This window comes from Belonocnema kinseyi, chromosome 1, assembly GCF_010883055.1.
Source record: "Belonocnema kinseyi isolate 2016_QV_RU_SX_M_011 chromosome 1, B_treatae_v1, whole genome shotgun sequence".
NCBI lineage: Eukaryota > Metazoa > Arthropoda > Insecta > Hymenoptera > Cynipidae > Belonocnema > Belonocnema kinseyi.
The window spans coordinates 125158110-125172037 of record NC_046657.1 but is presented as its reverse complement, the minus strand read 5'-3'; the positions used below and the strand labels follow the sequence as shown (position 1 = coordinate 125172037).

At 34.2% G+C, this 13928-nt stretch overlaps 1 protein-coding gene across 3 annotated transcripts in view; it reads right to left on the bottom strand.

Annotated features, from left to right (window-relative positions):
- LOC117167373 overlaps positions 1–13928 on the bottom strand; it is a 209052-nt gene that overhangs the window by 46980 nt on the left and 148144 nt on the right. The window lies entirely within an intron of this gene.

Here is a 13928-nt window from a genome sequence, read left to right as displayed (position 1 = left end):
TGGAGATTGTAGTTCTAACGTCAGTTCCACCAAAAACTTCAGTTAATAAGGGAGGGTTGGGAGAGGGGGGAAGTAGAACTGGAACCGAGAGAGTCGTCTTAATTTTTCAAATTGAAGATTCATGATTTTTATTTAAAATTCATTTTTTTGTTGAACGTTCATTTTTTGACAGAGAATTTAATTTTTCAATTTTTGGTTGAAGAATGGTCTTTTTAGGTTAAAAATCGACTTTTCTAGTTTAACATTGATTTTATTAACTTGAAACTTAACTATTTAAGTTTTGATTGACAATTGATTTATTTTAGTAAAACATTTTTTGTTGTTGTCGAAAGTTTAATTGTTTCAGTTATGATATTTTTGTTTAAAATTTAACTATTCCAGTTGATGATTTACCATTTTAGTTGAAAATTCATCAGTAAAGATGAAAGTTACTTTTTTTTACTAAATATGCAACTAGTTCATATTCTGTTAAAAAAAAACTTTTTTTCCAGTTTCAAATTTAAATATTTGTTTGAAAATGTCTGCTTTAATTTAAAATTCATCTTTTTAGTTAAAAATTCATAATTTTAGTTGAAAATTCTTCTGTTTGTTTTAAAATTCCACGAGTTTTGTCATAGATGATTTTCTTTCATCAGGATAAACGTTTTTTTTATACCTCTAAAATGTTTTTAAAACAAATTTTCAACTACATATGAGTTATTATAAATATTTTACACATTTTAATCCCATTATTTTGCATTATCAATTAGAAAATACTCTCAACACAATAAATAATTTACTCGGCTACAAGTTCTTATAATTTAAACTTTCAATTTTACATATTTATTTATATAAATAACTTTTAATAGGAAATTTACCGGTTTTGCCAATACGAAACAATGCAAAAGATGCAAAAAACAGGCTTACCTGATCAGAGCACCATCTATTAGATTTATTTGAACTACGAAACCCTCCGGATGCTAAGAGAACAGAAAAGTGGGGGTGATGCATGGGGCTGCTAGAGTTCCTCAAGGGGGAGTTGTGTCACCACTTACTCCGCTTCTGATTGGTGCCGCGAAAGCGGAATCGGATGTTTTGAAATTGGCGCGACTTTCAAGTCAAATTTAATGTTCAGGCACTGACAAAATAGTAAATAAATATAATAAAAATAATAATATAGGTGTAATAAGAAAAAATGTTTGAAAAATGAAAAATTTTATTCATACGTACTTTAAAAAATACTATTATTTAAGACTGTTAAATAAAGGTTGTAACATATAATAGATAGTAGGTAGAATAACAATAATAATTATTTAGATTTGATCATTGAAAATTATCAAAATTTAAAAAAGAATTTTTTTAATGACATGAATTTTTACAATATTAATTAATTAATTGGCTAAATCAAATTTTAAACTACAAATTTTCAATTTTTACGAAAACAAAATTAAAATGAGACAAAACATGGAGAAAAATTTCTAATCGTATTGTTTGTGAAGTAAAGTAAAGAGATTGAATTCTGAGCTTATGGCCTTTTCTTCAATACCTTTTGATCACATTATTTCGAATAAAAATAAATGTAATTCAATCATAGAGAAGACCAAAATGAAGATGACATTAAATTAATATCTTTCAAAACAGAGTTGAGAAATCAGAAATAAAAGAAGTATTTTTATGAGGTTAAAAAACCTTTTTTAAAATAGGTGCGTTTAATATTTTTTCAGTTCTAAAAACTTTTTTTCAAATAAGTCTTTATTTCAGAACAATAGGTAAAACGTAAGAGAGGATTTATGATACAACTAAAATGTAAATTACATCAATAAAGTAGAAAAGTTTTTACTGCTGATTTGTTTGGAATTATATTTCAATTACAATTTTTTTTATTATACAATAAATATCACAGAGACTTCATGCTGCAGGCACTCGTTTATCTGAAATTACATTTCAAATTTATATTGGTAAGTTATATGTATAGCCATACTTTTGCTAGCATGTTTGTTTTTATTGTCTTTTTTCTTTGATTTAGTCTGATTACAAATTCTTAGACGGAAGAGCAATTTTGTACAACCGGGTGCAATGATTTGAATATTTGTTCAATTTCCTGGAAAGTATCAAACGTAGCTTCGTTGAAGCAGAAGAGCAAGCTTTCTTTATATTCTTTATTAAAAAAGCTTATTTTCAAAACAATCACTACACGAAAATATACAATAACTTATAACCTCTTCTTAAGAATACTTCAAATTTTTCGCGCTTCGTTACGTATTTCCGATTCCGGTTTCACGGCGGCTAGTGGAGGGGGTAAGTTGACACAACTCTCCCTAGAGGAACTCTAATCGTAACAAAATGCCCCAATCCCCCCACACACACACACACACTTTCAGGTGTTTCGTAATTTAAGTACGGTCACCTACGTCCAAATTTTCAAAAAGCAGCATGGGAGTGGGGTCTCCTTATTCTTTTTCTTGGCCATAACTTCATCATCTGTTTGAGACATTCTTCTTTACGATTCGAAAGTTAAAAAAGTGACGTAAAAAAATACGAATGTCATTTGAGAATGCTCGATTATACAACACTCGAAATGACGAACTTTCTCTCCTACAGATGCGCGCTGCTTCTTATTCGAAGGACAGTTTTTTTCACTCGACACCATATATGTAAACGCCTGCCAAAAAAGGTCCGATCCCACTAACTTGATTCGGGCGCCTCTCACCAAAAATGGAAGGCTCACTCCCTGCTTAAATGATGCAAAAAGATTATTTTCTACCTCCTCGATCTTATAGCCATTTTTCAAATTCAACTTAAATAATAATAAAACAGCTGAGATAGTGTTCATGATGCTAGAGCTAAAAATGGACACATCAGATTCCTATACTGAAGAAATTAAACCCAAAAATTATGAGAATGTAAAAAGATTTCAAGAAATAACTTTAGACTTGGTTGGATGCTACTTGATATTTCTGTGAAGTTGGTACCCCCAATATTAAAAATTAAATAATTTTTTAGAGTTCTAGGTACCTCGTCAATAGTTATCGAGTTCTCTATATTTTTTAGCAATAGTTTTGATTACTAAAACGTTGGAAACTCACTTTTTGAAAACGGGCTAATTTTACACTCCCTCCGCTTTACCAAAAAAGAACTTTTTTGGGATTCCGAGTAAATTAAAAATAGTTCTACCGCCTACTTTTAAAAAATTTAATTTTTTCTTGCATGATTCTCTGATTCCATAAGAGTTCTGGAGTTCTCTGATAACAAAATTAAAAAAAAAAAACATTTTCGAAAACGCAAAATGTTGAGAAATTTCTAATTACAAAAAAGTATCATAACATGTTTCGATCCATTCCCAATTCGAAGAACTGCGGCAAGAAAACTCAAAAAATTTTTATTTGAAAATTTTGAAAGTTCTAAGAGTTCTGATCGGAGTTCTGGACTTCCTAATGAGAACTTTACAAAAAATTGTCACAATACTCTTTAATCGAGTCAAAATTCAAAGAACTACGAGACTTTTAAAAAATCTAGAATTTTAAAATAAAAATTTTTTGAGAGTTCTAAAAGTTCTGATAGGAGTTCTGGACGTATTAATGAGAGATATACAAAAAATGTTATACAAATTTTCGATCATGTCAAAATACGAAGAACTAAGGCACTTTTAGAACATCCAAAATTTTGGAATTCCGAAATTTTGAGAGTTCTGATCGGAGTTTTGGTCTTCTTAATGGCAGCTCTATAAATAAGTGTCACAACACTTTTCTATAAAATAAAATTCAAAGCACTTTAAAAAAATCATACATTTTGGAATTCCCAAATTTTTTATTTTCTAAACTTGCCGTGGTACTTCGAATTTTTACTTGATCGAAAAATGTTGTAACACTTATTTGTAGAGCTGTTATTAGGAAGTCCAGAACTCTTAGAACTCTCAACATATTAGAACGCCAAAATTTTTGATTTTTCAAAAGTACCGTAGTACTTCGAATTTGACTTGATCGAAAAATGTTGCGACACTTTTTTGTAGAGCTAACAAGAAAGAGGTCCAGAACTCTGATGAGAACTCTAAGAACTCTATAAAGAAATTATTTTAAAAGTTTGGGTTTTCTTAAGTCCCGTTGTACATTAAATTTTGAACTGATGGAAAAATGTGTAACTAATTTCTTGTATAACTATCATTAAGAAGTCCAGAACTCAAAACTCTCAATATTTTGGAATCCCAAAAATTTTGATTTCTAACAGTACCGTACTCGTGGAATTTTCCTTGATAGATAAGTATTTTACCACTTTTTTGTAGAGCTTTCATAAAGAGGTGCAGAAGTCCAATCAGAACTCTTAGAATTCTCAAAATTTTTAAATTTCAAAATTTTGGGTTTTCCTAAGTTCTGTAGGACATCGTATTTTGAATTGATCGGAAAATTTGTTAATAGTTTCTTATAGAGCTACCATTAGGAAGTCCAGAACTATAATTAGAACTCTTAGAACTCGCAACATTTTAGAATTCCAAAATTTTTCATTTTTTTAAATTGTCATAGTTCTTTGAATTTTAACTTAATCGAAAAGTGTTGTGGTACTTTTTTGTAGAGCTCACATGAAGAAGTCCAGAACTTTGATCAGAACCATTAGAACTTAAAAAAAATTTGTTTTAAAATTTTAGGTTTTCATAATTGCAGCAGTACTTTGAATTTTTAGTTGAACGAAAAATGCCTTAAAACTTTTTTGTAGAGGTCACATGAAGGAAGTCCAGAACTCCAATCAGAACTCTTAGAACTCCGAACATTTTACATTTCAAAACTTTGGATTTTCTTAAGTGCCGTAATACTTCGAGTTTTGACTTGATCGAAAAGTTTTATGCGATTTTTTGTAGAACTCCTGCCGATGGGTCCAGAACTCTAAGCAGAACTTTTGGATTCTTGAACCGAGAAATTTTATTTATCATATTACATTTTTGACACAAAATTTTACTTATTTTTGAATTTTAATATCCGAGAACTCCAGAACTGCTATGTAATCAGAGAATAATGTAAGAAAAAGTAAAATTTCTAAAAGGTGGGGGGCTAGCTACTTTTTTTTAAAACGTTTTTTTGGTGAAATAAGCCGAAACTATTTTTAAAAATGATCAGAAACTCTATAACTGTTTTTATTCTACCTGGAACGCCAAAAAGAGTTCATGTATTCAAAAGTGGGTGGGGGGGGGGATGTAAAGTTAACCCCCTCATTTTTGAAAAGTGACTTTCCAATGCTTTAGCTATCGGAACTATTGCTGAAAACGTATAAAGAACTCCAGAACTATTGAAGAGGTGCCTAGAACTCTGAAAAAATATTTAATTTTTAATTTTGGGTGTATAATTTCACAGGGATATACTTGATCCTTGTCTCAGTCGATTTAGCATAAATTAGCTTATTTTCCACTTGGCGGATGCGTGAAACCGACCAGGTTGATAAGTCGAAACATAAAAGGCAGAATCATCAGATCGTTAGGCATCAACTACCTTCCCAAGGCCTTGCTCATTAGTATTAACAAGGAAGAAGATTTGCAATTCGTACAATCGATTTAGGATGCTCAGGAAAAATCGAGAGGAATACCATATTTCGCTTATGCAAATCGAAGAAAATTATCAATCGCATTACAAGTGCGCAGCTGTTTGCGAATCGCTTAAAATATAACGAACGCCTCGTTTACTGCATTTACTGACGCTCTAAACAAAAATCTACTTCTAGCGGCTGACTGCTATGCGGACTCGCCTGTCCTTGGTCTGGCCTTGTAGGTAAAGTACAGCCACCATACACGGCCCATTACGCCCCACTCGACTGTTACGTGTCGACGTTACACGATATGTGATCTAAACTCTAAAGTAATTCGATTCGAACCTGTCTACGTGAGAAAATCACCATTATGAGAAAGAAAACGATTAAGGAGAAAAACATAGTTGGTGATATCTGCTAATTTAAAGAAATCTGTAATATCATCAGGGATAGTTACCATCTCTTTTTAAATTTGTATCAAATTAAATGCTTTTCCATTAAGCGATTAGAAGTGGAGCAACGAAAGTAGATCTTTTTTCAGCAAAAAATTTAATTAAAAACGGATGGTAACTATCTCTGATGATAATATAAATTTCTTTAAATTACTCGTCCCATAAATGTAATACCTGGCTTGAGATTGAGTATATCTCTGAAAACGGTAATTTTTTACAAAATACATGAATTTTTAACCAAAATATTGAACTTTTAACTAAAAAGTTAAATTTGTAAACAAAAAGATGAATTTTCATGCAAGATGATTAATCTTCCACCAAAAAAGACGAATTTTCAACCGAAAGGACGAATTTTGAACGACGAAGATTAATTTCATAACAAAATAACTTGACAAAATACATTAATTTTCAATTAAATAGTTAAATTTTTAACATAAAAAGATAATTTTCAAACCAAAAATCAAATACACTAAGAAGATTAATTTTCTTTGATGCATTTCTTTATCATTATTTATCATAAATATTTAATTTGAATATTTATATAATTTAAAATGCGCGTGCTAACAGTAACCAATCGGGTTGCCTGCGAAACGCAAGCACAGTTCATAAAGTTCCCAAAAATGGGAGCAATGAGTATAAGCACGTTCGCGATGCACACACTGCCTCGATGAGTCGCACTGACAGCCGACTGCATCCAAACGCCTCCGAGCATAGCCGAGTCTGATTTCTCCGGGATAATCCCGTTCGCTAGAAGTTCTGGAAATCTCGTCACTCCCCGCAATCTTAAGGAAATCCTAGCACTCTCTTTAAGAATTCGATTGAGACTGTTTTAAGATTTCAAGATTTCTCAGTGAGTATCCCCTCGATTCCGACAAACTGTTTTCTGGAGGATTAAATCAGACAGTCTTTTCAAAACAAGTTTTTTTATTAATTCTAGGTTTTTCTGGGTAAATAAAAAACTAGAGAGGTGAGAAATGTCGGCCTGAACAAGGTGTGATGACGAGTCGTGGTCCGTCCATAAAATTGGATTGGCATATGTCTGTAGGTTCCGAGGAATGGAGGGTGAACTATTTTTCATTCGTGACAAACTTTCTCTGAAAATCTTTGAAATTCCTCGCAAAACTTCACAATTTTTTTATCTTCCTTGGAAATATTTGAAGTCTCGGACGCACTGCGAAGATTCTTGAATCCAATCTGCAAATCTTCCAAGAGCACGCTATCGAAACTAATTTCCGCACAGAGGCACGTAGTGGGCACTTAGAATTTTTATTGCTGAATCCTCTTAGTTGCTCGATCGTCTGCTTATTAAATCCTAAGCCGAGCAGGAAGTGCACGGCATTTACATTTTCGCTCGCAAGGTTCTCTCGCATCCGTTAACTATTTATCTAGTGCTTAATAGCCTTTGAAAAATCAAGCGAGCGTTAGGTAATTATCTACACCGTAATTTCCTTACAAGCTGCCCTGTTTTTGCCCTTTAAAAGTTCAATTCCGGATTTCAAAAGCGTCAAGGATGAGGTACAAACGAGTCAACATCTACCTCTTTACTTGCTCCAATGCATTTGCTTCTTTTTTATGAATATTCTAATCCTTGCTTAGCAGACATCTTTCATTTTTATCGCACCAACTTCTTTTACATACTGATTTATCGAATTCTGTAATAACTCTGAAGAAATTATACAGTTCTAGAAGCATGATGGCTAAATGATAAGGAGCTGTAAAAAATGAATTCCCATGTTAAATCGCTGAATATGCAAACATCCTTTGGAAGATGCTAGGAGCCTGGAATAACGAATGACGGAGGATGTTCCGCCCTCTAGGTGGTGGATCAGGATCTCTGAGATTCAGAATTAACTTACCCACTTGCGTAATAATATTTATCAGAGAAAATTACAATAATTCATAAAGATGCTTCCAGCTACTCGGTAGGTTCCTGCAGATGAATTATTCATGTCTCATGACAGACGGACCAGATCAGCAGCTGTATAAACTCTGTTTTTTGGAAAAGATCCCAACTCTCTTAATGATTCATCGAGGATAAATTCATAATTTCTAATAAAAATAGACATCTATCGGGATAATAATCATTAAACACCAATCGCGATTGTTTTATTTCTCTGGGTATATCAGATTATGCATGCACAACGTACAATCACTACTGTATAGTTGAACGTTATACTAACTGGTAGGCATGAAATCGAGTCCAACTCTGGTGCCTTTGAATTTTTTTCCTTTCAGTATTGCGAATATCCGTAAGTATATTGTATACAAGATCTGGAAATTTTATCGAGCGCGGTGCGAAAAGACCCAACTCTCGCGTAGTGAGTGGGCCGATATCTTGTGGGTAATGACGTGAGCCTTGCCCACGCCCGGTTCATAAAAGTAAAAGTCGGCAGTCGATTCGCTTACACTCGGTTATGTATTTGCTCTCTTACGTGTACTTCATAGGCCCCTTACGCACGTGCAGAAGGCTACGTGTGCCAAGAGAAAAAAAGGGATTAATAATGAATTATCAGAAAATTGCTTGAGTCCAATTCATTTCTTCCCGAGAACGTGCCTTAATCATGTTTCATACTAAACAAATATCGATGATTGCTTATTTACGGTTATCAAACAGCGATAATTGAGCAAACCGAAGGATTCAACTCCAAGTTAGTCCAAAAATGTATTGGAACTTTTTTCTTCCAATTGTTTCCCCAATTCGGGATAAGTAATCCAATATTTTTCATAAGCTTGCCTAGTTCATCAGCTTTTCCAACTTGCCCCATTTCCGGGACGAGTAGACGTAGCCTTTCGTAAATCTTAGTTTAAAAAATTAGAAAAAATTTTAACTATCTAACATTAATATAGGAAAAGATAGTTAAAAGCAATCAAAGTATTTTTAAGAAATTATTTTTGCTACATTTCAATAATTATTATTACCTTGCTCTGAGTGAAAAGTTTGAAAAAAAGTGAAAAACATCGGAAAACCCACAACTATCTAGAATTTCTATAAAAGAAAAGCATTGAAAACGACAAAAGTTTGTTTAAAACACTATTTTTATCAAATTTGATTAATTATCACCGCACTCTAAATGAAAAGTATATTTAACAAATTTGATTGATTTCCAAAGTCTTCAAAATCATTTCAAACATGTCAAGACATTTCACTTGACTTTCGAAAACTCGAAGGGCTTACGCTGGATTTTGTAGGGTTTGAAGTGGTTTTCAAAGAATTCGATGATATTTTCTATTATTTCAAAGATGCTTTAAAATAACAAAATATTTTTTAAACTTCAAGAGATTTAAAAATATTTTAGGGATTTCAATCGATTTCCAGGGAACTTGACTAAATTGAATTCTAAACGCTCAGATTCATTGAAACTCAGCAATGGGATACACCTTACACAAAAACCTACAAATGATTGCGATCGAAGATAATTCGAGTGCATCTTCGTCGTAAAAATATTTTTGTTATCAAACCAAACGATTCGCTTCGACAGAGAGAGAGAGAGAGAGTGTAACTAAACCATTCCTCGCTAATCGTTGGCCGCGCGTGAGAGAATTCGTTCCAAGAAACGGGCTTTTAGCTGGCAATAATGTTCCCTAAGAACCGTCTATCTTTCTTCCTAATAGTACCCTTCGCCTTCACTAGTGCAGCAATGGCCAAGTTGTCTTTCGGCGAAGATTTCAAATTTCAGGAATTACTCCTCTCCTGCTACACCGTCAATTATTCCTGCATTCCCCTCTCTGCCGAGTCTTTAACGATCGATAACTTTAATGGATAATACTGAACCCCTCACTCTTTCGCATTATTGATTGTAGATTGCTGCCAGTCTGATTCCCTCCGAGATCAGGGTTATTGCTGCATCGGCTTCTCTCCTTATCGATCCAATTACCTTCTGCGATATGGATGGGTAATTATTCATACTTTATATAATACAGCTCGTCTTCTCTTTATACAAAAAGTTCAAACTAAAACCGAGGGGCTAGAAACTGAGCAATCTGAAATTGTCGCACTCGAAGTCTTAGGAGAACTCTTTGAAGAACTCTTGGTACTCTTTGAAATCTTTCGCTAAGCGCGGATCATTCACACCACGAAGCATTTACAATTTCGTGATGCACACACTGTCTTGGTGAGTCGAACTGAGAGTCGACTCCATCCGAGCACCGGCGAGCTTAGCCGAGTCTGATTTCTCTAGCAGAGTCCTGTTCGCGACAAGTTCTGGAAATCTCAGCACTTCCGGCAACCTTAAGGAAATCTTAGCACTCTCTGTGCGAGTTCGACTGAATAGCCCATTGACTAAAACTAATCAGATTTAACAGAAGTTCATGGAAAAGAAATAAAATTTTAGTTCCTAACTAAGGTAATCAAACGCTTGACTTCCCTTGAATTATTGAGACAGTGCAAACTCTCAAAAGTCGAAAGGTGAACCCCCCAGTTTCCTACCACTGAATTACTTAATAGTCCATCATAAGACGCCTCGAATTAGCGTCTCTTCCTTCTCGACTAACCATAAAGTTCAACTCGTGAAGCCAGCAGAAAATGTGTAAATAACAATTCTCGGAGGTAAAACTGCCCACAGCATTTGAAACGCCCACCGTGAACTAAGGATCACCCATACGCTGAGGCCAAAGACTCCTGGCACCTTGGTTGACCTCACATTACGTATAAAGTCGCGGAACAATTCGTACCCTCGGGAATGCAGTCCTCAAGCTTAAGGTAAGTGTCTCTTCGCAGATGACGAAGGAGGGTATGATAAACGTTATTTATCTGGTAGATAACACCTATTCCAAGCATCCTTCCATCAAGATTATCATCCTCTCACCTAACTCTACCCTTTTATCAGGGATTATAAAGTTGCAACTTTACAACAATGCCCGTGTCCTGGCAGAAAAAGACATTCCATTTTTTTATGAATTTCAGGGAGCATGCGGGTCGATTTTCTAAAAGAAATGCTTCTATGGCTGCGCAAAGTGGACGTAAGTTGGTCCGCCTGTAGGTTATTCTCTCGGGGAATAGAGTGTAATTTGATCTTTTTCCCTGGGTTTAATGATTTCTAATTAATTTATAGACAGGATTCAAGGCTTTACAAACACAAATAAGAAGACAAGTTTAAGAAAAGGAATGAAGAAGGATAATGAAGATGTAGGATCTCCTGTATCCTGTACGGAATTTAAGTACATAGCTGGAAAATGATGCAAGAACTTCGATTCTTAATCTTTATTATCAGGATTCATAAATTAGTCCTAACCTCTACTAATATTATCTCTAACTCTAATATCTAATCTACTGTCTCTCACTAGTAGTAATTCGTATGCTTGGTATAATTATTCAAATCATTTCACTTCTAACCACATGGTGTCAAATTACTGTTATCCGTAGGTTCTACACTAGCGATTTCCCTATTTATGTCTGCTATTCCTTATTCCTGTAGATTCCCAAGTCTTTATAATATCCTCTAGCTCCTTTTTATCCTCCAACTTCTAGCTCTCCATTACTCAAACTTCTCATCTAAGAAAAATAAGCAACCGGTTGTCCACTCAACTTTTACACCAGATTTAAAGAGGTTGAAAATATTTCCAAGGATTTCTCCAGAAGGTATTAAACTCAAGGAAGATTAGACAGACTCAGAGTACTCCATAGTTAGTATCATCTTACAGCGAAAATGAGAACCTGAAGACAACAAAGAACATTAAAATTGTGAGAAGAGTTTCCGCGCCGTCAGGAAATTCTGCAATCTAACAATCCTTTCCAAATATATAAAAATCGTCAAGAAACAAGCCCATCCATGTATTCTTATCCCACCTAGTTTACATTTTTAATGAAAATTTCTACTCATTCTAATCTTTCTCCTGGCGCCACCGTTACCTCCATTAAGAGTGAATAAGGGAGATAAGATTCTATGTGATACCGCCTCTGCAATAACGTAACACCATGTAACGCAACTTGCAAGGCTCACCAATATCTGCAGACTCATACTCTTCACTGTAAGAAACCATACACTGTAACTGGCAACGTTAACGTAAAGATAGGAATGAAGTGAAAAGTAAGTGTGTGTTGCTTGATCAAAGTGTAAGTATGTGATGTGAAGAAGGTGTTGCTGATACTTGTGTTGGTGGAATGGCTTCCTATACCATAACTGGACCGTTATGTGACTCGACCTGGCTCCTTATTCGACTCAAGGAATGAAGAGTCTTAGCGTTCGAGACGTCCTTTCATAACGGATATGACTATCATTGGCTCCAATTTCAATACCGATGACGAACGGATCGATCTCCACCGATCAGCAAATCGAGAACTTTTCTCACTCGAGTGACATCCAAGGTCGACAGATAATTGTGAGATCAGTTTTCATTACAAGAGACTCTCATGCCATAATTCCAGTCCATACATTTTTTCCTATTTTTTTCCTTATCTTTTTTGCAAACTTTTTGTACCATTTTTTCGAAACCTATTATAAAATTATATAACGGCTGATATTCCTCTTTATTAATTCTTAATTTGCATTCCTGCTTGAAAGCTTGATCATCAACATTTACCACTTTTAATAAACGTTACAAGTTTTAAGATCCCACTTGCTTGTTATTCTGCATCTTTAACATCTTCAGCTCGCGATGAAAACAAGACTTTAAACTTGCTAGACAAATAAAAAAGTCGTCACTTTCGCATATCTTTGCATACTAATCCCTTCTGCAATCGTAACATTGTCACTATCCTGATGATAAACCTGTTTAAGGATTCATTGAGCAGGATTACACGACAGCGAACAAAAACATAACAATCTGAAATAAGAACAAATAGAAACCCAGTCTAACAATTGAGAATTAGTAAAATAAATTGAAAACAAATAAGTACGTCAAAGTTATTTTGAAGATAAACAGAATAATATTTTACAAGCAAAAAGGGGAAGGACAGAGGACAGATGGTGGCATTATCCTTCTCTTGGCGACCCAGAGGCTGAGTAATAGCAGGATAGAAGCAAAAGAAAGATACAAAGCGGTTAAAGTACATGCAGGAAGTGAAGTCAAGAAATATGGGAGGAATGGAGCTGAAAAAGGAGCAAGAGGACTTGTAGTAGGTGGAATCGGAATGAAATAAGATACCTTTATTATAATGGTGATGTCATTTTCCGCGGAAAATAATATTTATTGCAAATCTGAATAGATGCTTATTAGGGTCTAATGTTGGATATCCCTTGAAAGCGTTTGAACAGAAACTTAAAATCTTTTTAATTGCTATCACAGTAGTTGCCAGATTACAGTCATTCAATTGCAGATCCTCAAGGTATCTCCCTGCAACTTGTGATATTTTTGAACCATTATTATTACTCTGAAGTTGTAGCATTCCCATATTTAAATCTTGTATCACGAAAAAATTGTTCTTTAACGTCTACATGTACAAACTACTCAATTTTGAAAAGCCTCTTATATAAAGTTAGCAAAATCGAAGGTCGAATCGAAATAGATACAACCACATTAATAAAAACTTTAGATGCTACAACTACAGCGAAAGGTACTTCGGCTACAGAAAAAGTAAATAGTATCAGATGCAACTTCAAGGAAATCAATCCTTAGATTTAGAAAGGAAAGTTTATAAGCATCATTTACAGATGCAACTAAACAAACGGCATCTCCAAAACTGCAACTCTATTTTTAATTTCCTAATCATCAAAACACCCCTTAAAACAGCACATAAATCATCCAGCTCAAACACATATAAATGCGAAATTGCATTCATTGTGTCGAGTCAACAATCTTTAGTACCTATTTCACAAGTTTAATATCAGAACTAAAATCTTGATTTATTCAGATATTTCCGAGATTACTGAGAGCTCCACTTCCTGGAAGCTATCTATCTTGCAAATCCCTCAATTTCTCATTGTTTCAAAAGTAACGATTAGGTTCCCTCGAACCTTGAGACATTGGTGACGTATGGCAAGTCTGGTTTATATACGTTGAGCACGGCGCTAGAGCTACATGATAGTAACGCGAGGCTAGTCACGCCAAAGT